The sequence below is a fragment of the Jaculus jaculus genome, chromosome X (assembly GCF_020740685.1).
Source record: "Jaculus jaculus isolate mJacJac1 chromosome X, mJacJac1.mat.Y.cur, whole genome shotgun sequence".
NCBI lineage: Eukaryota > Metazoa > Chordata > Mammalia > Rodentia > Dipodidae > Jaculus > Jaculus jaculus.
Window position 1 is genome coordinate 28,677,191 of NC_059125.1, and position 24,450 is coordinate 28,701,640.

General features: G+C 42.7%; 1 protein-coding gene across 2 annotated transcripts in view; it reads left to right on the forward strand.

Moving 5' to 3' along the window:
* Nucleotides 1-22,779: 22,779 nt before the first annotated feature.
* Nucleotides 22,780-24,450, forward strand: part of Klhl15 (kelch like family member 15) — a 109,729-nt gene continuing 108,058 nt past the window's right edge. For both annotated transcript variants that reach the window (XM_004669998.3, XM_045140488.1), the window contains exon 1: nucleotides 22,780-23,013. The gene's annotated coding sequence lies outside the window, so the exon portion shown is untranslated. The remainder of the gene's footprint in view (nucleotides 23,014-24,450) is intronic.

Genomic DNA, 24,450 nt, shown 5'->3' on the forward strand with positions numbered 1-24,450 from the left:
AACCTAAGACAAGGTATGAATGATAAAATTCATGTACCGATGACAGGTAAGGCCTAAACATTGTATAGGACAACCTAAGACAGGCACAGTCTTTCTGCAGCAAGGCCCAGAAGGGCTTGGTTCATAAAAAAAGTGGGGCGGGGGGATTGTCTGGCACCATTTGGCTGGCCTTGTATCCATAACTCTGGGCCCTTTGGCAGCAAGACTTTAGCAAAACTTTAACACCTACATGTAAGCAAGATTATGTATATTCAGTGTCGAGAAGCCATTTGGCTGGCCTTGATAGTCTTTTGTACTGAGAAGTTATTGAAGTGCAAAAGTTCTATAACAGGAAGGAGTTTTTGATAGAAACTTGTGTGAAGCTCATGGAATTTTTGCCCATGGGAAAACTTTGTAAGAAGAAAAAGACCCATTGGGTACCAGCGAGAGACTTAAAATATTTGTCAAAACAAGGGGACACTGACAATCACTTCTCCAGGGAGTGTCCTACCACTGAGGACTGCTCCTAAAACGGTCTTCACCGTACTAAACCAAACAATTCCCTACCTTGTGGAGGATTTCTGGCTTTGCCTCAGAGCTGGGCCTCCCCAGCTGCTTACAGTAATCACCAATGATACAAATACAGTTGCCGATATGACCTTAAAAAATTGCTCAGCCACCTTCTCCATCCCCGTCCAGCTTTTCCAAATGTTACATTTGGGCCCCACCTTCCCCTAATAATTCCAGTATAGATGTGGGATACATTCATCCTTCCTTCTGTACTTTTAGCACAATTGAGCCCAGTGATCAACGCTGCCCACCTTCTGGAATGGTTTATGTTTGTGGAGGCGGGATGGCCTATGACTTTCTGCCCACCAATTGGATGGGCCTTTGTGCCCCAGCCACCTTAATCCCAGATGTAGATATCATTCCTGGAAGCTAGATTCCCTGGCTGAGGTTGTCCTAGAAAATAGGAAGGGACTAGACCTACTAACGGCCAAAAAGGGAGGCATATGCTTGTTTTTACAGTAAAAATGCTGTTTCTATGCCAATAGATCGGGATTCGTTCAGGACAAGATCAAAAGACTTCAAGAGGACCTGGAGAAGAGATGACGGGATCTCCAGGACAACCCACTGTGGAAGGGCCTGCATAACTTCTTACCCTACCTCCTCCCTCTACTTGGGCCCCTTCTTGTCCTTTTCCTTCTTACTGTTGGCCTTGTGTAGTTAACAAAATTACACAATTCATTCACCAGCGGCTAGAGGCAATAAAAATCCATCAGGTTGAGATACATTATCACAGGCTGGCAACTCAGGAATTAAGTTCTTCAGATGACCCACTGCCACCTCCTCTGCCCTCCATGTGACCAATGATGGGCAAGATCTCAGACTGGGGGCTGGAGAGATGGCTTAGCAGTTAAGCGCTTGCCTGTGAAGCCTAAGGACCCCGGTTCGAGGCTCGGTTCCCCAGAAACCCACGTTAGCCAGATGCACAAGGGGGTGCACGCGTCTGGAGTTCGTTTGCAGTGGCTGGAAGCCCTGGCGCGCCCATTCTCTCTATCTCCCTCTATCTGTCTTTCTCTCTGTGTCTGTCGCTCTCAAATAAATAAATAAATAAATAAATAAATAAAAAAAAAGATCTCAGACTGACTGATACAACCTAAGACAGGCCATGGAGTGGGTTCTCAGCAAGCTAAACACCTGGTACCCAGTGACAGGTAAGATCCCCAGAGGAGGACAACCTAAGACAGGGGCCATGGTGACTAATGCTCTTACAAAAACAAAAGGGGGAGATGTTGGGCCTTGAGAGGCCTGGGTGTGAGGTCTAGTGGAACTTCCTGAGCCTAGCTAAAGTTTGGTGATCTTCCTTAGGCCAGCTATGCCTAATGGCTTCTGGCCTGCTACTTCTGCGTAGGAGTTGGAATTCCCGCGCACATGCATGGGACCAATCATTTCAAAAGTCACAATATGCAATTGGCCCTTACACCTCATCCTTTCCTGAGATCCCTGCCTTCATTCCCCACATTATATAGGCAACCGCCTGTAACAATAAAGCGAGTTCCTGCTTTGACAAGATTCCCAACTCAGTGTGGTTTTTCTCTGGTGACTAGGAGAGGTTCTGAGTCGTCTGACACTCATCTCCTCCTCAACCCCTTGGGAGGGACTACCCGCCAGGGGAGCCCAGCAATAATGTAGTCTTCACTGGTCTGGAACTCACTATGTAGGCTAGGGTTGGCCTCAAATTTGAGAGAAACTTCCTGCCTCAGCCTCCCACCTGAATGCTGGAATTACAGGTGTGAGCTATCATATCCAATATACAGTACATTTCTACATAGCTTGTAGTATCCCATTCTCTGTGTGATTTAAAAAAAAAACATTTTATTTTTATTTATTTATTTGAAGTTGGGCAAGAGAGAAAGAATGAGCATGCCAGGGACTCCAGCCCCTGGAAATTAACTCCAGACACATGTGCATGGCTTACGTGCATTCTCAGGAATTAAACCTGAGTCCTTTGGCTTTGCAGGCAAGCACCTTAGCTGCTAAGCCATCTCTACAGCCCCTTTGTGTGATTTTGTAGATCAGCTTCTTATGCTTTCCCAGAGAGCACTTGCCCTGGATAGATCCCTGGGCCTAATCATTGTACTTTCTTCTTCTCCTTTGGCCCTCTTGAAGTTTCCCAGATCATGGAAAATGACAAATACATCCTTCTATTTGTCCAGAAACCTTGACATCACCCTTGTTATTCTCTTTCCTTTATCCCTACATCTAGGAAATCCTGTTGGCTTCTCCATTCTCTGATTTATATGCTTGTCCACTTAAGTTCTATTATTTACATGACAGCATGAGTATAAAATCATTCTGAACTTTTCTCAAAAATCTTCCAGCAGTTCCCAGTATTTTGAAAATTTTACAATGGTTTGCAAGGTCCTATATAATCTGTTCCCTCATCTTCAAGCTAAGGCTCAAATGACACTACTTATCTTGATCCATCCTAGTTAAAACTGCAATGAAGCAGGGCATGATGGCACATGCCTTTAATACCAGCACTTGGGAGGCAGAGGTAGGAGAACTGCTGGGAATTGGAGGCCACCCTGAGTCTACATGGTGAGTGAATTCTAGGTTAGCCTGGGCCTTAACCCTATCCGTAAAAGACAAACAAAATCTACAATGAAATAAAAATATGTTTTAAAAAAACTGAGAGAGTTAGCCAGGCGTGGTGGCACACACCTTTAATCCCCGCACTCAGGAGGCAGAGGTAGGAGGAGTGCTGTGAGTTTGAGGCCACCCTGAGACTACATAGTGAATTCCAGGTCATCCTGAGCTAGAGTGAGTCCCTACCTCGAAAAACAAAACAAAACAAAACAAAAGAAAAAACAAAAACTGGGAGAAAGCCGGGCATGCTGGTGGACGATTTTAATCTCAGCATTCGGGAGGCAGAGGAAGGAGTAATGCCTTGAGTTCGAGGCCACCCTGAGACTACATGGTGAATTCCAGGTCATTCAGGGCTATAGTGAGACCTTATCGCGAAAAAAAAAAAAATACTCGGTGAGAGGTCTATGTGTGCAACCTTTAAAAAAATTAAAAAAGAAAATAATAACATAAAAAATTTTAAAAGTAAGTATCTGGGGCTGGAGAGATGGCTTAATGGTTAAGGCGCTTGCCTGCGAAGCCTAAGTATCCAAGTTTGATTCTCTAGGTCCCACGTAAACCACCTGCACAAGGTGGCACATGCATCTGGATTTCGTTTGCAGTGGCTAGAGGCCCTGGCATGCCCATTCTCTCTCTCTAATAAATAAAGAAATAAATAAAAATAAGTACTTAAAAAACAATAAAAGATATGTTAAAAATAAAAAGAAAGTATATGATACTAATGGGGAGATGGAAGCTGATGAGGTTTAAATCCTCCATGTTGTGGACTAAGGGAAATTTGGTAATCTGTGCTTAGGCTGAGTTTTTCTAGATGTACACACATTGGATACACTTGGGATCCCTTTGGTGTGTATCAAGCAAATGATCTCAATCAACCAGTTAGTTCCTGCACAAGAAGGAAAATGGGTGGTCATCCATTTCAACATGACGTGTGAAAAAAATCATTGTAAAATATAAATGCCATAACTTTACTATTTTATTTATTTACTTACCTTTTGAGAGAGAGAGAGAGAGAGAGAGAGAGAGAGAGAGAGAGAGAGAGAGAGAGAATTGGCACACCAGAGTCTCAGACCCTGAAATTGAACTCAAACGCTTGCACCACCTAGTGGGCATATGTAACCTTGCGCTTGCCTTACCTTTGTGTGCCTGGCTAATGTGGGATCTGGAGAGTCAAACATAGGCCCTTAGGCTTTGCAGGAAAGCACCTTATTGTAGTCAGGTTCGCATTGCTGACAGAAATCACCCGACTAAGAGTAGCTTTTGGGAAAAAGGTGTTTATTTTGGCTTACAGACAGGAGGGGATACTCCATGATGGCAGGGAAAAACGATGGCATGAGCAGAGGGTGGACATCCCTCCCTGACCAACATAAGACAGACAATAGCAACAGGAGAGTGTGCCAAACACTGGCAAGGGGAAAGTGGCTATAATTTTCATAAATCTACCCTCAACAATACACTGCCTCCAAGAGGTGTTAATTCTCAAATCTCCCTCAGCTGGGAACCTAGCATTCAGAACACCTAAGTTAATGGGGGACACCTGAATCAAACCACTACATGTCTTAAACACTGGGCAATCTCTCCAGCCCAAATTTTACTAATTAAAAAAACATTTTATTTATTAGATTGATACACACACACACACACAGAGAGAGAGAGAGGGAGGGGCACACCAGGGTCTTCAGCCACTGCAAATAAATTCCAGATGTATGTGCCACCTTGTGCATCTGTCTTATATAGGTCCTTTGGCTTTGCACCCCAAACTGTCACAGTGTGCTGGTGACTCAGTGCAGGTTTGAATATTTCTGATCCCATGATGGCTGTCCGCAGGATTTGTATAGTTATTTTCACACATCCTAAGTGGCAATCATACCTCTAGGCCTGAAAGCCACTCAATTATTTTCAGTTATTCTGAAAAATTCTCACAGATATTTGCTTACTAGAGTTTTAAGTGTGGAAGAGAGACTGGATATGTATGTGACTAGTATGTGCACTAGTATGTGGCTAGGTTCAATTCCCAGGATGCAGGGCTGCAATAAATTCCATCTCAAGGGTAAGAAGTGAAATGATGAAGCATTTGTTTAATTCCAGGGCGGATCATGTTGAGCTCTTTCAGCCAAGTAAATATCAGTCAATTTGTTAATTCATTTTCCTTCTACATTGTAGGAATAATGTACTTGTGTAGCTCAGGGACCTTCTGTTTCATAGGAAGGGCCACAGATTGTTCTCAGTTATCTTTGCTATGGATTTAAGTCAAGTTGCTAATTTATTTTCCTTGGGTATCTCCCTATGTTCCTAAAATAATACAATGTACATACTTCAGGCACCTTCTGTTTCTTGGCAGGGGTACACAGATCATGCTGATTCATTTTGGTCATGTAGGACTAAGTTGTTAGTAATTTATTGTCCTTGGGTAGTTCCCTGTGTTCCTCAAATAATATACTGTCTATACTTCTGTCACCTTCTGTTTCTTGGGGGCACCTTGATCATGCTAATTTAAATGTAAGGAAAGTGTAAGATAAAAGCGAAAGAAAACACTGGACTTGATCTCTACAGACTGTTTATTTAGAGGTACAGTGAGGAACAGCAGCATTCCCCTGGGACGAAGGCTGAAGCACTGAGCCAGACTGGGGTTCAAACTTATAAGGAGGATCCTAAGAAACAGACTGTACCAGGTGCAGTAGATAAGGAACTTGTAGCTGTTTGTGTCCTTGTTCAGAAAAAAACTTTCAGCCAGGATTGTCCAAGGGAGGATACTCAGATGGTTTCTGGTCCTTCAAGGCCATCTGAGCTAAGGGAAGTACATCAATGGGGTTATTGGGCTGAACTCTTCTGTTGTTTCTTTTATGGCCTTCTAGCCTTAGGGATAGTTATTAACTCTTTAGTTCCCCCTGGTTTTCAGAGAAAGCTATTAACCCTTTAGTCTGGACTCTGGAAGAGTAAAAAAGATTGGGGGGAACTGGGAATGAGTGGGGCACTTAGGGGAGGACTGCACAGGCAGGAGCAGGGATGACATCAGATCCTCTGGTTACCTCCTACTGGGAAGGGGTGTATATCTCTGGGGGTGTCCTGCACAGTCCTGTAGAGATAAGATGCCCAGGGGCAGATATTCAGTGGCCATGAAGAATTCAATGACTTGCTGTGAAGTGAAGGTGTGTATTCTGTCTTGGAGGAATTCCTTGAGGTATATGAGGATGCAAGGACCAAAAGAGGGAGTGAATATTATTATAATTAGGGGAATAAAGTACATGTCAGGGATAGGATAGGTTTAACATGAAGGGAGTACAGCTGTGAGATTTTTTAACTTATAGCAGTAGATATCTTAGCTGGTCACAGAGAACTCTCAGGTCATATGTAGAGAAATAATATTATTGACCATTAAAATGGCTAATACAGCCTAAAATATTATTGGCTTTGGATTGGTAACATTTACTTCACAATCAATATCGTCCATCATTAAAATCTTAGTCACACAGGTGTGGCTTTTGGGAGTTTTAGCTTTTAGTTTTTCATTTGTCAAACTTTATGTTGTAGTTTGTATACATAGTAGGCTATTATCTAATGTCGATGTTATGAACAGGCAAGGAGGCAGCTTTTCATGAGAGTGATAGTTATCAGAACCATTAGGAAAGAAACACCTAGATCATGTCAAATCTATTAGCCATTATGATGTGGTTATTATGCATGTATGATTTTTCTTGTGTGTGATATGACATTTACAGGTGACATGAACATTATATATATATTTTTAATTTTATTTATTTATTTATTTATTTGAGAGCGACAGACACAGAGAGAAAGACAGATAGAAGGAGAGAGAGAATGGGCGTGCCAGGGCTTCCAGCCTCTCTGCAAACGAACTCCAGACACGTGCACCCCCTTGTGCATCTGGCTAACGTGGGACCTGGGGAACCGAGCCTTGAACCGGGGTCCTTAGGCTTCACAGGCAAGCGCTTAACCGCTAAGCCATGTCTCCAGCTCCGAACATTATATTTAAGGTGGAATAATAATAATATACGTGATTGGTAAGGAATAAGGATTTGTTAACTTGGATGGGAAGTTAATTGGAATTTGTGGAAATATTAAAATTTGATCTAGGTCAGGTAGGAAGTATAAGAGATTAGTATTGAAGCAATGTTTGAAATATATAATAGAGATTAAGAGGTTAACTAATTTTGAAGTTCAGGTTTATTTTTATTTTTATTGTTTTTGTTTTTAGGCCTTTAGGAGAACTAATCAACGTATGTATGTTGAAAGACTAAAGGTTTGAGTAGTCTTGAAAATTTTTTATTACAGTTGTTTATTTTATAAGCATAATGAAATTTGTTTTATATAATTATGTTGGTTATATAACACAGTGAAGTATATTTTATATAATTAGGACCAATTTTATTTATTAGAATAAGTTTATAGCAAATAAATAAATGTCTTACCCAATAGGAAAACATAAGAGTAGAGCACTTAATAAATCTATTGTTGTAAACAGGTGTCCTATGTAACAAAATAAAGGCTTAGCCAGGCGTGGTGGTGCACGCCTTTAATCCCAGCACTTGGGAGGCAGAGGTAGGAGGATCGCTGTGAGCTCGAGGCCACCCTGAGACTACATAGTGAATTCCAGGTCAGCCTGGGCTAGAGTGAGACCCTACCTTGAAAAACAAAACAAACAAACAAAAAAAGGCTTAGTTTTGATTTTTATGTCATATTTAGATAGAGTTTAAATAAATAGACAAAACTATTTAAAATATCTTGATCTTGTTAAACTTGATATTGATATGGGACACTAAGGCTTACAGAACCAGCACCAGATATGGAGTGGAGAATCAGTCTATTTTTAAATCAGTGTGAGTTCAGGGGAATCTCTTCCAGACCTGAAAAAAATGGTTAATTAGTGAAGAGATATCTTTAGCTGTGTTATGGAGTTAAGAAGAAACACAGGATAATTTTAGTACTTTACTGGCCAGAAGTTGTAATACAAACTATGGCCTTGAAAAAGTACAAAAACTACAGTGTGAGTACAAAAGACTATGTAGTATGAGAAATAATTAGCACAAAAGTTTATTACAGTACAAGACATAACTTTGGGCCAGAGGCCTTTAATTTTTTTTTTTTACCTTTGTTTTCTTTTTATTTTTTCAGTTTTCTATTCAGCAAATACAGGCAGTTTGGTACCATTATTAGGCTCATCCGTGACCTACCCCCTCCCCATTGGCCCTTCCTTGTTGAGGTGTATGGGTCGTGCATTGTGGAGTTAGCTCACAGTTACTGGTACGATAAATGTCTCTGCATATCATGACCCAACATGTGGCTCTGACATTCTTTCTGCCCTCTCTTTCGTAAAATTTCCCTGAGCCATGTTGGGTTCATTTTTGGTCTGCTTCAGTGATGAGGTGTTGGGGGCCTCTGAGGCTCTGGCTCTCTGATTTGGTAGGAGTTGATTTTTCTCTGTGTTGGTCGCCTCCCCCCTTGTGCTGGTATCCGGTTCATCAGGAAAACAGCACCTTTGTTTGTTTTGCCAATTTTCCTTACTTTCACCTGGGGCCTTTTTGAGGTATGATGGGGTGGCTCTCTCCTTAGGATCTGCATCTATCTGAAAAAGAGAAGCAGAATCTCCAACGGAGAGTAAGTTAGCACCAGGACAAATGAGAGAACCCTTACTTTTTTAATACAGAGTTTAATAGGTATAGGCCCTCTTGTACCCCATGATTGATGGTAGCTTGATAATGGAGAGTGGGCTTATGTTTGGGTATGGTTCTGACTTGTTTCCCAGCTCCAGCTATGGGTCCCACACCACTGAGGGGATCAGTTAGCCAAATCAAGAGCAGTTGGTTCCCCACCATGGCTGTGTGCCACTCTTGCACTTGTGTGGGCATCACAACAGGTTATTTGTTGCTAAGTAGGTTAGACCATGAGTTGCTTGGACAGATATTGGTCATTTCCCCCAGTCGCCCATGTAGCACCTTCTGGCACTAGACACGCTGACTGTCTGGGGACTGACTCTCTCCTAAGGCCTTTAATTTTTTATTGTAATATGAGGTATGACATTATAAATAAATTTATCACCTTATTATAGATAAGTTTTTGAAGTATATAAAAAATTAAACAATTAAGGCAAGAAAAATACAGAGAAACAGCTTTATAGAAGGCAGGCACATCTTATTCTTTTTTGTTTTTGGTTTTTCGAGGTAGGGTTTCATTCTAGGCCAGGATGTTCTGGAATTCACTCTGTAGTCTCAGGGTGACCTTGAACTCACAGTGATCCTCCTACCTTTGCCTCCTGAGTGCTGGGATTAAAGGCATGTGCCATCATGCCCAGCACATCTTATTCTTTAAATAGCTTATAAGTACAAACAGAGTATGTCAAGTAAGATAGCATAAAGTTTTGGCATTTGTATTCGGTAACACCTTTTATTAATTTAGATACCTGTGTGGGTATCAATTATCCAGGGAAGGTTGGAAGCAGGCCTGTAGAGTTTGGAATCATTTATTTTAGATGAAGACCACCATTGTTTGAGCATGGGGCTGTACCCCGAGGTAGAGAATATCTCTTAAGAGTTAATTTAGTTATGAGCAATGAACTTGAGATACCAGAGATGAGACAGTTATTTACCTTTTTGATGATACATAAAAGAGCAGATTTGGTCTTTGTTGAATTAAAACAGATGAGCTCTAATACAACCTTTTATAAAATCTGTTTGTAAAGAGAAAACACTGTTGAATGGTCAATGTTTTTAGTTTAAGTAAAATAGGAGTTATTTTTTAAATGCTAACATTTTTAGTATGAGATCCTTATCTTTATTAACTTTATTAATAAGGGAAACTTTACCTTAAGATTTAATTTCCCCAATAGTTAGAATATTTTTTTGATCTGTCTCCCTGTCAGCTAACAGTTCTTGGAAATCATCAGACACTATGGGAGAAGCTGTAATCAGGAGTATCTATATTGCCTGATGTCATTTTTTAAAACTATTATTTATTTGAGAGAGAGAGACAGAGGAAGAGGCAGAGAGAAAGAGAGAATGGGTGCACCAGGGCCTCCTGCCACTGTAAATGAACTCCAGATGCATGTGCCCCCTTGTGCAACTGGCTTACTTGGGTCCTGGGGAATCAAAGCTGGGTCCTTAGGCTTCACAGGCAAAAGGATTAACTGCTAAGCCATTTCCCCAGACTGTCTTGTCATTTTTATAAGTTCTACCTAAAGACCATCTTTTGTTTGTTTGTTTGTTTTTTGAGGTAGGGTTTCACTCTAGCTCAGGCTAACCTGTAATTCACTATGTAGTCTCAGGGAGGCCTCGAACTCAAGTGATCCTCCTACCTCTGCCTCCCAAGTGTTGGGATTAAAGGTATGTGCCACCACACCCAGGTCATCTTTTGTTTTTTTATTTTTTATTTTATTTTTAATTCTTTATTCATTTATTTGAGAGAAAGAGAGAGAGAGAGAATAGACACACCAGAACCTCCAGGAGCTACAAATGAACTCTGGATGCGTGCACCACCTTGTGCATCTGGCTTATGTGGGTCCTGGGGAATCGAACCTAGGTCCTTTGGCTTTGCAGGCTAGTGCCTTAACTGCCAAGCCACCCCTCCAGCCCATCTTTTGTTTTTTAATCTTAGTGTTTACATCCTCACACTATTTTTGCACTTGTATTGACCATTTAAATATCTTTTTTTAAAATAATTTTTTGGTTCATTTTTGTTTATTTATTTGAGAGTGATAGAGAGAGAGAGAGAGAGAGGAATGGGTATGGCAGGGCCTCCAGCCACTGCAAATGAACTGCAGATGCATGCGCCCCTTTGTGCACATGGCTAATGTGGGTCCTGGGGAATCCAGCCTCGAACTGAGGTCCTTAGGCTTCACAGGCAAGCGCTTAACCGCTAAGCTATCTCTCCAGCCCTAGAATAAAATTTTATTAAACAAAATTTTATCTAATGGGAAAATATATAAGAGAAGTTTATAAAGGGTCAGGATTCGAATCTAGCCTGATTTATTCTACATTTGAGTGACTTATCCATTACTCGTTGGAACAATAAACGACCATGAATTTAGTCATATATAAAGACAGACGTGTTGGAGGGATGGCTTAGTGGTTAAGGCATTTGCCTGCAAGGCCAAAGGACCCAGGTTCAATTTCCCAGGACCCATTTTAACCAGATGCACAAAGAGGTGCACGCATCTGGAGTTTGTTTGCAGTGGCTGGAGGCCTTGGCACGCCTATTCATTTTCTCTCTCCCCCTCTTTTTCTGTCAAATAAATAAACAGAAATAAAATGTTAATAAAGACAAACTACATGAAACATAGAACATATGACATGATATGTTTGGCCAACATTAGACATGACAACATGAAACGTGGAGAGACTCCACTTTTAAGATTTCTTTTATTTTTGTTTTGTTTTGTTTTTCCGAGGTAGGGTCTCACTGTATCCCAGGCTGACCTGGAATTCACTATGTAGTCTCAGGGTGGCCTCAAACTCACAGCAATCCTCCTACCTCTGCCTCCCGAGTGAGTGCTAGGATTAAAGGCATGCACCACCATGCCTGGCTTTTAGTTATGTTTTAAATTGGTGAAGAATTAATTTTAACACGGTAACAGCTAGTGGTTTGAATTTAAAATTGACAATTGTTTTTTGGCCATTAGCCATATGTAGGGAGGGCTGGGATTCCAGGATTTTCCTTGGTGTCTGTCTTTGTTTATTTTATCTAGCTGTGTGGCAGGTACTTGTTTTTCTAGTCACTTGAGAGTTAAGATATCACGTACAGTGATTGTCCCACCTCTGATGTCAGTTTTTCTTTGGTAGCTTGTAAATGAAAAGAAGGGGGAAAGGGAAAAGAAAGGAAAAAACAAACCTAGAAACTATGTTGTGATTTTTAACTTTTAGCAAGGAGAGAAAAATTAGATATCCATGTGTAGAAGAAGTTAAAGAAGCCTAGTCAAGACAGGAGTTTCATTTTGGAGGCAGGGTTTGTATTTGATTTAGTGGGATGGCTCGAATTTTGTGAAGAGAGACCCTGGTAAGCCATGGCCAGCTGGCAAAACTAGAAGTCACAGGAGCAGGGGAGGGAACCTCACACCATTTGTCATGTCATGTCATTAGAGAAAGTTACCAATGAGAATGTTGAAATTCAAAGTACCAAATTCAGGCCAGTGGTGGTCATTGACTAGAGAATATTACAGCCAAATTTGAATAGAGAGTTGGAGTAATTTCGTAGGCAGGAGCTCCCAGTCCAAATTCTTTTAAATTATCTTTGAGACATGCCAGTGGAATATCTTTTGGAACAAATAATTTAGAATCCATTTTGGAGGACAAGGACTACAGTGGCCAATTCTGCTACCAGGGATATCTCCCATGCTAGGGAGGGCAAATGAAACCCACGGATTAGGAAGGAGTGTCCCCATACTCATAATGCTTGGGGTGTCTGGTGGAATGATACATGGGGGGCTCCCTCTGATTGACCATGGACCAAAAAGTGAGAAACTCTAGGAGTATCTAAGGTCTGAGGCAGGGCACATCTGCCACAGACCAACAGTGAGTAACTTGTCCTAAAGGTTGTAATCTGATCAGGTTTTAGATGGTTACACAGCAATGGTTTCTCATCTGGAGTTTAAAAGTCCAGTGAGAAAGGATGGAAAGAAGAAGAAAAGGAATAAGCCTCTAGGTATTAAGCTGGAAATACTGGAGGGTTTAGGTCATACTAGGTGGCTGTTTAATTCAGAGTAGTGAGCACAGCAAATTGTTTTTTTTTTAAATTATTTATTTATTTGAGAGCGACAGACACAGAGAGAAAGACAGAGGGAGAGAGAGAGAATGGGTGCGCCAGGGCTTCCAGCCTCTGCAAACGAACTCCAGACGCGTGCGCCCCCTTGTGCATCTGGCTAACGTGGGACCTGGGGAACCGAGCCTCGAACCGGGGTCCTTATGCTTCACAGGCAAGCGCTTAACCGCTAAGCCATCTCTCCAGCCCTTTTTTTTTTTTTTTTTTTTTGAGGTAGAGTCTCACTCTGGTCCAGGCTGACCTGGAATGAACTGTGTAGTCTCAGGGTGCCCTCAAACTTTTGGTGATCCTCCTACCTCTGCCTCCCTGAGTGCTGAGATTAAAGGCATGCAGAACCACGCCCGGCCAAAGCGAGTTTTGTGCTTCTGAGGGAGTGAAACATTTGCAGGGAGGAAGAGAGAGGAAGAGAGGAAAAGAGAAGGAGAGGGAATTCATCCTGAAAGCCCCAGAGGGTTCTGATCTGAGTCACAGTACCAAATGTAAGGAAAGTGTAAGAGAAAAGCAAAAGAGAACACTGGACTTGATCTCCACAGACTGTTTATTGAGATATACAGTGAGGGGCAGCAGCCTTCCCACGAGGTGAAGGCTGAAGCACTGAGCCAGGCTGGGGTTCAAACTTATAAGGAGGATCCTAAGAAACAGACTGTACCAGGTGCAGTAGATAAGGAACTTGTAGCTGTTTGTGTCCTAGTTCAGAATAAACTTTTTCAGCCAGGATTGTCTAAGGAAGGCTACTCAGATGGTTTCTGGTCCTTCAAGGCCATCTGAGCTAAGGGAAGTACATCAGTGGGGGGAGGGGTATTGGGCTGAACTCTTCTGTTGTTTCTTTTATGGCCTTCTGGCCTTAGGGATAGTTATTAACTCTTTAGTTCACCCTGGTTTTTAGAGAACGCTATTAACCCTTCAATTCTGACCATGTAGGTATAAATAAAGTTGCTAATTTGTTTTTCTTGGTCATCTCCTTATGTTTCTGAAATCATAAAATGTATGTACATCTGACACTGCCCTTTCAGGCAATTTTTTCCTTTTTTTTTTCAAGGTAGGGTCTCACTTTAGCCCAGGATGACTTGGAATTGACTATGTAGTGACAGTATGGCCTCGAACTCACAGTGATCTTCTTACCTCTGCCTTCCAAGTGCTGGAAATTAAGGCGTGTACCACTACGCCATAGCTTCAGGCCATTTTTGTTTGTCTTTGAACCCATGGCTATTGTGGATATTTAAGGACTTGACATTAGCCCCAACTAGGAAGAGAGGGATTTGGGGCTCATGAAATTAAGAGAGGAGATAGGGAAACAATTCAAGGGTTCCTACCACATGACTACACATTTGATTTAGAGATAGCCAATGAGGAAAATGCCCATGTACAGATCACTAGAAACCATGACTTATTTAAGGTTTTCTGTGTGATTCTTTTACATTCTTGCTTTTCTTAGAAAAGTGGAGTCATGAATTAAGAAGTGGATAGAAGCCAGACATGGTGGCACATGCCTTTAATCCCAGCACTTGGGAAGCAGAGGTAGGAGGATTGTCATGAGTTTGAGGCCACCCTGAGATTACATAGTGAATTCCAGCTCAGCCTGGGCTAGAGCGAGGTGCTACTTTAAAAAAAAAAAAGTGGATAGAGAGCTGTGGCTGGGGCTCAATTGGTAGAGTGCTTGCCTAGCATGCACAAAGCACTGGGGTCTAGCCTCAGCACCACATAAAAATGGGTGTGAGCCAGGAATGGTGGCGCACACCTTTATTCCTAGCAGTTGGGAGGCAGAAGTAGGTGGATTGCCATGAGTTTGAGGCCACCTTGAGACTACATAATGATTTGCAGGTCAGCCTGGGCTAGAGTGAAACCCTACCTCGAAAAGTAAACCAAAAACCAAAAACAACAACAACAACAACAAAAAAAAAAAACTGGGTGTGGTGGTGCATGTCTATAACCTCAGTACTTGGGAGGTAGAGGCAAGAGGATAGGAAATTCAAGGTCATTCTCAGCTACATAGTGAGTTTGAGATCAGCCTGCATTACATGTGACCTTCTCCAAAAAGAAGTAAACAGAGAGTTGGAGAGAAATGTAGCAAAGTGGTAACAGACTAGAAGGCTAGAGATAATAGGAAAGAAGAGGAGACTTTCCAAATGAAAGGTACCTAACCAGCCATGACCAAAGTGCTTAATTACTAATCAGGAATCCTACCCTATTTAAATAAGTACCAATTTACCATTAGTCATGTAACAATAAGGGGTCAAATTATTGTGTTTTTTTCTCTCTCTCACTAAATCTGGAGCTGCCCCGGGTTTTGCTATGTAGTCCACCCTGGCCTTAAATTCTCCATCCTCTTTTCTTTCCTTCTTTCTTTCTTTCTTTCTTTCTTTCTTTCTTTCTTTCTTTCTTTCTTTCTTTCTTTCTTTCTTTCTTTTTTGTTTCTAAGGTAGGGTCTAGCTCTAACCCAAGGTTGACCTGGAATGCAATATATAGTCTCAGTGTGGCTTAAACTCATGGCAATCCACTTACCTCTGCCTCCAAGATGCTGGGATTAAAGGCATACACCACCACACCTTGCTGAATCCTCTTTTTGTTAAAAAATATTTTATTTATTTATTTGAGAGTGAAAGAAAGAGAATGGGTGTGCCAGGGCCTCCAGCCAGTGCAAACTCTAGACTCATGTGCCACCTTGTGCATCTGGCTTATGTGGGTACTAGGGAATCAAACTTGGATCCTTTGGGTTTGCAGGCAAATGCCTTAACCATTAAGCCATCTCTCCAGCCCCAAATTCTGCATCCTCTTGCCTCGACCTTATGAATGCTAGTGTTAAAAGTGAGCACCAGGGCTGGAGAGATGGCTTAGCATTTAAGGCATTTGCCTGCAAAGCCAAAGGATCCTGGTTCGACTCTCCAGGACCCATGTAAGCCAGATACACAAGGGGGTGCATGCCTCTGGAGTTCGTTTGCAGTGGCTGGTGGCCCTGGTGTGTCCATTATCTCTCTCTTTCTCGCTCTCAAATAAATAAATAAAATATATTAAAAATAATGTTTAAAAAAAGTGAGCACCACCACACAAAACAAAGTGACAAAATAACAAAGAGGGGGAGGAGGGAATACAAGACCCTAAATCCTCAGAATCCCCAGGTAGAAAGCCAGGTGTACACAGTACCCATCATTTAAGAGGCAGAGGCAGGAGGATTGCCATGAGTTCAAGACCACCCTGAGACTAGATAGTGACTTCCAGGTCAGCCTGGGTTAGAGTGATCCCCTACCTTGAAAAAAAAAAAACAAAAAGAATTCTTAGGTAGAGACTAGAGACCTCCTTTCAACTCCAGCACCAGTTCCAGGTCAAAGTCTCCAGTATGCCTCAAGACATCAGACTTCCATAAATTGAGGAATGCTTAGTGTATTTTTAAATACTTAGGCTAGATAGGTAAGAAAAGACAACTTCTGCGGGACATTCATACCTGTAATCTCACCACACGGGAGATAGAGATAGCTTCCAATTGCCTTGTGGATCTCTTCCAGAGTGAAAGGCTGACCCAAGAATTTAGGAACTCCCATTGCTTTCCAGCACTTGGTAAGAAAAGTGCTGCATAAGGATAGACTGCACCCTATGATGTTCTCAAAAGATTATAATGGAGGGCTGGAGAGATGGCTTAGCAGTTAAGCACTTGCCTGTGAAGCCTAAAGACCCCGGTTCGAGGCTCAATTCCCCAGGACCCATGTTAGCCAGATGTACAAGGGGGCGCACACATCTGGAGTTCGTTTGCAGTGGCTGGAGGCCCTGGCATGCTCATTCTCATTCTCTCTCTCTCTCTCTCTCTCTCTCTCTCTCTCTCTCTCTCTCTCGTATCTGCCTTTCTCTCTGTCTGTTGCTCTCAAATAAATAAATAAATAAAACAATTAAAAGATTATAATGGAGCTTAAAAGTTCCTCTTGCCTAGTGACATTGTAACCATTCTAATATGGTAGTGCCATGCATTACTCATGTTTTTGGTCATAGTGTTGTAAATAAACCTACTGTGAGGCTGGAGAGATGGTTCAGCAGTTAGGAGCGCTTCTTGTATAAGCACTAGGGCCTGAGGAGTCCTAAGAGACCACTTTAGTTTGATCCCTAGAATCCACATAAACAGCTGGGTGTGACAACACAGTCTGTAATCCCAGTTCTGTGAGGAGCAGAGGTTAGAGAATCAATGGGACTCACCAATATACAACAAAACAAAATGGCAAGCTCCAGGATTAGTAAGAAACTCCTCCTCAAGAAAGAACCAGCAGGACTGGAGAGATGGCTTAGTGGTTAAGCACTTGCCTGTGAAGCCTAAGGACCCTGGTTCGAGGCTCGATTCCCCAGGACCCACGTTAGCCAGATGCACAAGGGGGCGCATGTGTCTGGAGTTCATTTGCAGTGGCTGGAGGCCCTGGTGTGCCCATACTTTCTGTCTCTTTCTCCCTCACTCTCTTTCTCTGCCTCTTTATCTTTCTGTCTGTCACTCTCAAATAAATAAATAAAAATGAATTTAAAAAAAAAAAGGAAAAAGAAGAAAGAACCAGCAGAAGATGGGCTGGAGAGATGGTTTAGCAGTTAAGGCGCTTGCCTGTGAAGCCTAAGGACCCAGGTTCGATTCTCCAGGTCCCATGTAAGCCAGATGCACAATAGTGGCACATGCATCTGGAGTTCATTTGCAGTGGTTAGAGGCCCTGGCATGCCCATTCCCTCTCCCTCTCTCTGTCTCTAATAAATAAATAAAGAAAAATAAAATCTAAAAAAAAAAAAAAGAACCAGCAGAGGAGCAATGAAGGGAGATACCCAATGTTCCCCTCTGGCCACTTCAGGTGAGTGTACCCCACCACAAGTGAGCTGGGGTGGTGGTGGCTGTGGGTACATACATGTCCATACACCACACACACAACACCCATGTTACGTGCACACACACAAACAAAATAAACCTACTGTATTACCAGTGTTATGAAAGTATAGTACACACAATATATCTGATCATGAAGGTAAAACAATGGTTACTGGTTTTTATTATATGTTTGCTATTATTTTTAAAAAATATTTTATATTTATTTATTTACTTATTTGACAGAGAAAGAGGTAGAGAGAGGGAGAGAATGGGTGTGCCAGGGCCTCCAACTGCTGCAAACTAACTCCAGACACGTGCGCCCCCTTCTGTATCTGGCTAATGTGCATCCTGGGGAATCGAACCTTGGTCCTTTGGCCTTGGAGGCAAACACCTTAACCGCTAAGCCATCCCTCCAGCCCATGTTTGCTATTATTTTTACATGTACTCTTTATTAAAAGAAAGTGTGGGCTGGAGAAATGGCTTAGTGGTTAAGGCGCTTTCCCATACAGCCAAAGGACCATGGTTCAGTTCCCCAGGACCCATGTAAGCCAGATGCACAAGGTGGCATATGCATCTTTAATTCATTTGCAGCAGCTGGAGGCCCTGGAGTGCCCATTCTCTCTCTCTCTCTCTCTTTCTGCGTCTCTCTCAAATAAATTAATTAATTAAAAACAATATATATTTTAAAATAGTGTATTATAGGTCAGGTGTGGTGGTGCATGCTTTTAATCCCAGCACTTGGGAGGCAGAGGTAGGAGGGCCACTGTGATTTTGAGGCCAGCCTGAGACTATATAGTGATTTCCAAGTCAGTCTGGGTTAGAGTGAGATGCTACCTTGAAACCCACCAATTTTTTTAAATAAAACATTATGCTATGTTCCATGGACGGCAGCCTTGTATATCTCATGATGATTGTATGTTTTGATTGCATCAAGAAGCCATGTAAGGGGTGGAGAGATGGCTTAGCGGTTAAGCGCTTGCCTGTGAAGCCTAAAGACCCCGGTTTGAGGCTCGATTCCCCAGGACCCACGTTAGCCAGATGCACAAGGGGGCTCACGCGTCTGGAGTTCGTTTGCAGTGGCTGGAGGCCCTGGTGTGCCCATTCTCTCTCACTCTCTCTCTCTCTCTCTCTGCCTCTTTCTCTGTCTGTCACTTTCAAATAAATAAATAAACATAAAAAAAGAAGCCATGTAAGCCAGGCGTGGTGCCACTTGCCTTTAATCCCAGCACTCGGGAGGCTGAGGTACAAGGATCACTGTGAGTTCAAGGCCACGACTCCATAGTGAGTTCCAGGTCAGCTGGGGCTAGAGTGAGACCCTACCTCAAAAAACCAAAAAACCAAAAAAAAAAAAAAAAAAAAAGAAGAAGCCATGTAGAGTGATTGACCTGCAGTATCTAGGCTTGTGTGTATATATACTATAATGCTTGCATAACAATGAAATTGCCTGCTGATGCATTTCACAGTTGTTAAGTAATGTCTGGTTGTAGGGGTTTTACTTAATTTTACTTAATTGGTATTGGAGGACTAGACTCTTTTAAATATAATACATTACTAAAAATGATGAGGACTGAGGATATAACTCACTGGTACAATGTATGTTTAGTACGCATGTGGGTCTGAGTTCCATCAATTAATGGTACTTTGAGGGACAGTTCTACGTAGTCAACATATAAATAACTGTAAGACATAGAATAGATTCAAGAACAGTAAAGTACTAAAAAAAAAAAGGCAGATTTTGGACTTTAAGAAGATGCTAGAGAAGACCAATAATACCATAAAAAAGGTGTGTGTACACTGATCACAATACTTTGTGTCATCACTCAGTGTATATACATATGCTACACAGGAACACAGAAATATTTCAGTTTTCCCATAACTCCCAAACAGAAACCTTTAGTATATCTACTAGCCAATACAAACAATAGAAAGCTAGCACTTGTAGATATCTAGAAATAATATAGAAAACTTAAAATGTTATTGAATGTGTGCAATTTTAACTTTATGGCTTGAGAGAGAGGAGAGACAGAGATAAAGAGACAGACAGAAAGTGAGTGAGTATGGGTGCCCCAGTGTCTCCTGATGCTGCAAAGAACTCCAGAAGCATATACCACTTTGTGCATCTGACTTTATATGGGTACTGGGGAATCAAATACAGGTCATCAGGCTTTGCAAGCATACGTCTTTAACTGCTGAGCCATCTCTCCAGCCCAATGGTTTAATTTTTTTAAAATATTTTAATTTTATTTATTTATTTGAGAGAAAGTGGGAAGCAGACAGAGAGAGAGAGAGACAGAGAGAGAGAGAGAGAGAGAGAGAATGGGCGTGCCAGGGCCTCTAGCCCTGCGAACAAACTCCAGATACATGGACCACCTTGTACATCCGGTTTACATGGGTTTTGGGGAATTATGTGCCACCTTGTGCATCTGGCTTACATAGGTACTGGGGAATCAAACCTGTGTTCTTAGGCTTCACAGGCAAGTGCCTTAACTGCTATGTTATCTCTCCAGCCCAAGGTTTAATTAATAATTTAAAAATTTTTTTTTAATTTTTATTTATTTATTTATTTATTTGAGAGCGACAGACACAGAGAGAAAGACAGAGGGAGAGAGACAGAATGGGCGCGCCAGGGCCTCCAGCCTCTGCAAACGAACTCCAGACGCGTGCGCCCCCTTGTGCATCTGGCTAACGTGGGACCTGGGGAACCGAGCCTCGAACCGGGGTCCTTAGGCTTCACAGGCAAGCGCTTAACCGCTAAGCCATCTCTCCAGCCCAATTTTTAAAATTTTTATTTAGTTGAGGGAGAGAGAGAGAAAGAGAGAGAGAGAGAAAGAGAGAAGGGGGAAGATATATAGATAGCAACCAGGGCCTCAAGCCACTGCAAATGAACTCCAGACACATGCACCATGTTGGGGTCTGGCTTACGTGGGTCCTGGGGAATTGAACCTGAGTCCTTTGGTTTTGCAGGCAAGCACCTTAACAGCTAAGCCATTTCTCCAGACTTGGTTTAATTTTTAAATGTGTTTTTAAGGTAACACATTCTGTGGTAATTTCTTTTTTATTTTATTTTATTTTTTATTTTTTAAAAACTTTTATTAACATTTTCCATGATTATAAAATATATCCCATGATAATTCCCTCCCTCCCTCTGTGGTAATTTCTCATGTAGTGATACACAAATATAGTAAGGTAGGATTTTAAAAAATGGACCTATCTATCTATCTATCTATCTATCTATCTATAATTTTTTTTAGGCAGGGTTTCTCTCTAGCCCAGGCAGATCTGGAATTCACTGTGTAGTCTCAGGGTATTCTTGAACTCATGGCAATCTCCTATCTCTGCCTCCTGAGTGCTGAGGCATACACCACTGTGCCCATTGAGAATACACATTTTAAAGGATCCATTGGAAAATAGAAGGCATGAACAACTTATGAATTTTAGTATTTTTTGGAGCTTGTTTTATAGTTCAAGTAAAAAAAGAGCCTATTTCCTCATTTCCAAAAGATTAAGGTGATTAGTTTTCCCGCAAATTCGTCTACTTCAGCAAAGCAGTACACAATGTTCTACTTTGGTCTTTTGGGAAATATGGTATGCTCAAGTTTGCTAGAAAGATAATGATTGAGCCTAGTCAGGTATCTCAAAGAAAGTTTCATGCGTTTATTGATGTAGAGAGAAAATAGCGGTGGGGGTGAGGTGGGTGAAGCAAAAAACACCTCTGTTTAAGATTAGAAATAAGCAATGGATAACCTAATTTAAGACTGGCCTACAGCTGTGTATTTTCATCTACTTTTTCCACAGATTCCATAATAAATTTATAAGTATTACATGTTCTTAAATTAACAAAAAGTGGTATTTGAAAACTATTAGCTAGAATAGTGGAACAGATTTATTTAAAGTCCACAACAGAAACCCCTGCACCTGAATGGTCGTTCTCGCCTATATTGATGTAGACAGAACACCTTTTTACCCTGTGCTGAAGATGTTTTCTATGACTTTTCTCACCTCTGGGAAATTTATATGTGAAACGTGTAATTGCTGTGCAGTTAGCCAAATGGAACTGTGACGCAATGATCCATTGCAAATTGCCTTACAGAAAAGTGATGTCATTTGGCGCAGATCTAGTCACTTTCATAACCAGGACTTATGGCAAAGCTCTCTTTCACTCATCATGTGCAAGATGCAAGAGGGCAATTTTCGGTTTTCCTAGCCCTCCACTTGTGGTACAGTGGGTTCGCTCCAGTGCCTCGGGGGCTGAATCGTGTAGATTGCTGTGATGGGAAGTGCGCAGCCGCGCCACTCCAGCCCCGACGGCAGCACTCAAAGCGGAAACCACCGAAATCGGCCACCTCTTTTCCTCGTTGGGCCCCGCTACAGTGACGGACCGGTTGCGGGGAATCGGCGCGCCTCGGGCGTGGGACAGCCCTCCCTCCATCAGTTCCCACACCCGCTCCCGCTCCCGTGGCGCCGGAAGTGACGAGAGCTGGGCTGAAAGATGGCGGCACTGGCGTTCGACCAGGGGGAAGGTAAACACCCGCCAGGCCGCGCGCTGGCTCCCTCGGGGCGCCAAGCCAGGGGCTGAGGGGGCCTCCCGGGCCTGCTCTCCACCCCATGGCTTCCCACCTCCCCGCCCTCTCTTTTTGCTAGGCTGGCTTCCGCGTCCAGACGACGGCGCACCAGGCCCCCTGCCGGCATGCCCCGCCTCCCTGGGCGGGCCCCGGGCGGCTTCCTCGCCCACAGGGGGCGCGAGGCCCGGAGCGGCCCCTGGCTCGTGGCCCCGTAAGCACCGCCCCTTGCCCGCCCCTTTCCCGCCTTCCTCCACCCCCGGCGTGGGTGATCCTGAGGCTCCGCGCGCTTCGGGGCAGAAGCCCGGAGACGCTGTCGTCGTCGACGTAGCCGCCGCCGGTGTTTCTGCCGCTTCACTCAGCCCCTCAGCCCTCTTCCCCGCCCGTGGCCCCTAGTCGGCCCTCGCCCCTCGCCCCGTCGGGCGCGGCGAGGTCCCCGGCGTAGGACAGGCCGGTCGCCGGCCCCGACGCCGCGCCGCCTCACTACGAGCCCGACTGACTCAACTCGCGACTCAGCGCTGTCTCCTTTCCCAGGACTGGTTCTGAGGGGGCTGCAGGTTTGCCGACTCGCCCCGCGCCGGAGCGCCCCGGCCCGGTCAGGGAGCGGCTCCGTGTAGACATTCGAAGAGTGTGCTGAGGTCCGTCCCGGCGCCCGACTACTCCCCGTTCGGCCCCCCGGCCCGCTTCTTCCTCATGCAGACTGCAGTCCACTAGAGGCTGGACAGGACCCCCGAGGTGCGTAGCCACCCCTGGCCGTCGGCCTGCCGAGCCCCGGCTTCGCCCGCGGCCCCCGGGAAGGCACGGGTTCCTTGGTCCTCTCTCTACCGACCCGAGTCAAACATTCTGGTAGTCGTCGGGACTTAATTTGTCTCTTGAGTTTACTTAAATTGTTTGAAATCTATTTTTTTTTTCTTTTCAGAGAGGGAAGGACTGAGGGAGGGAGAGAAAGAGAGAGGGAGAGAGAGAAAAAAAAGGAAGAAGCATAATTCAGCCATTTTTTGCAGCATACAGCTGCAGGTACCATGATTATTTTTCCCCTAACCCGTTCCTTCCCTTTAAAAATTCTGTTTGTGCCTGAAATAGAACTATGCGAAACGCGAAGCATAAAGCGTGGAATCAGAACGTCTGGGTCCGACTGGGTGACTGAGAAAAAGCGTACCGAGCCTCCGTTTCTTATCTATGCATTATACTCCGTAATAGCCACATCAGAGGGTACTGAAGACTATATGAGGTCATATATGTGAAAATAATCTATAGCTGTAAAGTGGTTTAAAAAAGGCAAGGCTGTTTCTTTAAGTAACCTTTGCTAGAGTGGTTAATGTAGTGGCTAACTGTTGCTGCCTCTTAATTTCTATATTATAAGCAAATAAGTATAGAATAGCAAAGCAGTGCTGTGATCAATAGATACATAACAGTCACGTTGTTTGGCCTTCCTCCTACGAGATGCTAACTGCTTATTTAAATAATGGTATTCTTTAATTCAAATTTAATATTACTATAGGACTTTGCTTTTTCATTTTTCTAGGCCTCTTCGGCCCCTTTTCTTACTCAGAATACTTAGCATCTTTCATTTGTTTAGTCTGTATATTTTAGTTTTTCTTCCTTTGTCAATCTGATTAAATTTTAATCTAGAAATGGCTTTTTAGATATATATGCCCCAATTAATGCCTGTTTTTTTTTTATATCTAGAGGACAGACTGACTGAATGGCCACCTGAAAATTGTTTTGGAAGAGCTTATAAATGCATTTATGTGTCTGTGATTCTCAACAGATTTAGAAATGTATAGGAAATTTCAACTTTTTAGCACTTGTGTAATTTGATTTTCAATTTTTAGTCATCACAACACATAGTAGGTGCTTTGAGTCCCAATTTATCATTGGCATAGGATGTTAACTTGCATTCTTTACTGCTGATTAATTTTGAGGAAAGAAAAAGATAGTAAATATTTGTGGCTTAAAAGTAGAATTTTTTGGTCAGAATTTGGATGTGCCATAGATCACTATGGAATCATTACTTACTGGCGCATCAAACATGTATGTGTTGGCTAAAAAATAGTCAACAAAAAGTAAAAGAAACATCTTTGAGTGTCTTATTTTTAGTTACCAAATGGTTTTTCTAAGTAGTTACATGTTTTATTAAATTTTAATTCTCAAGTCCTATACCATTTTGTC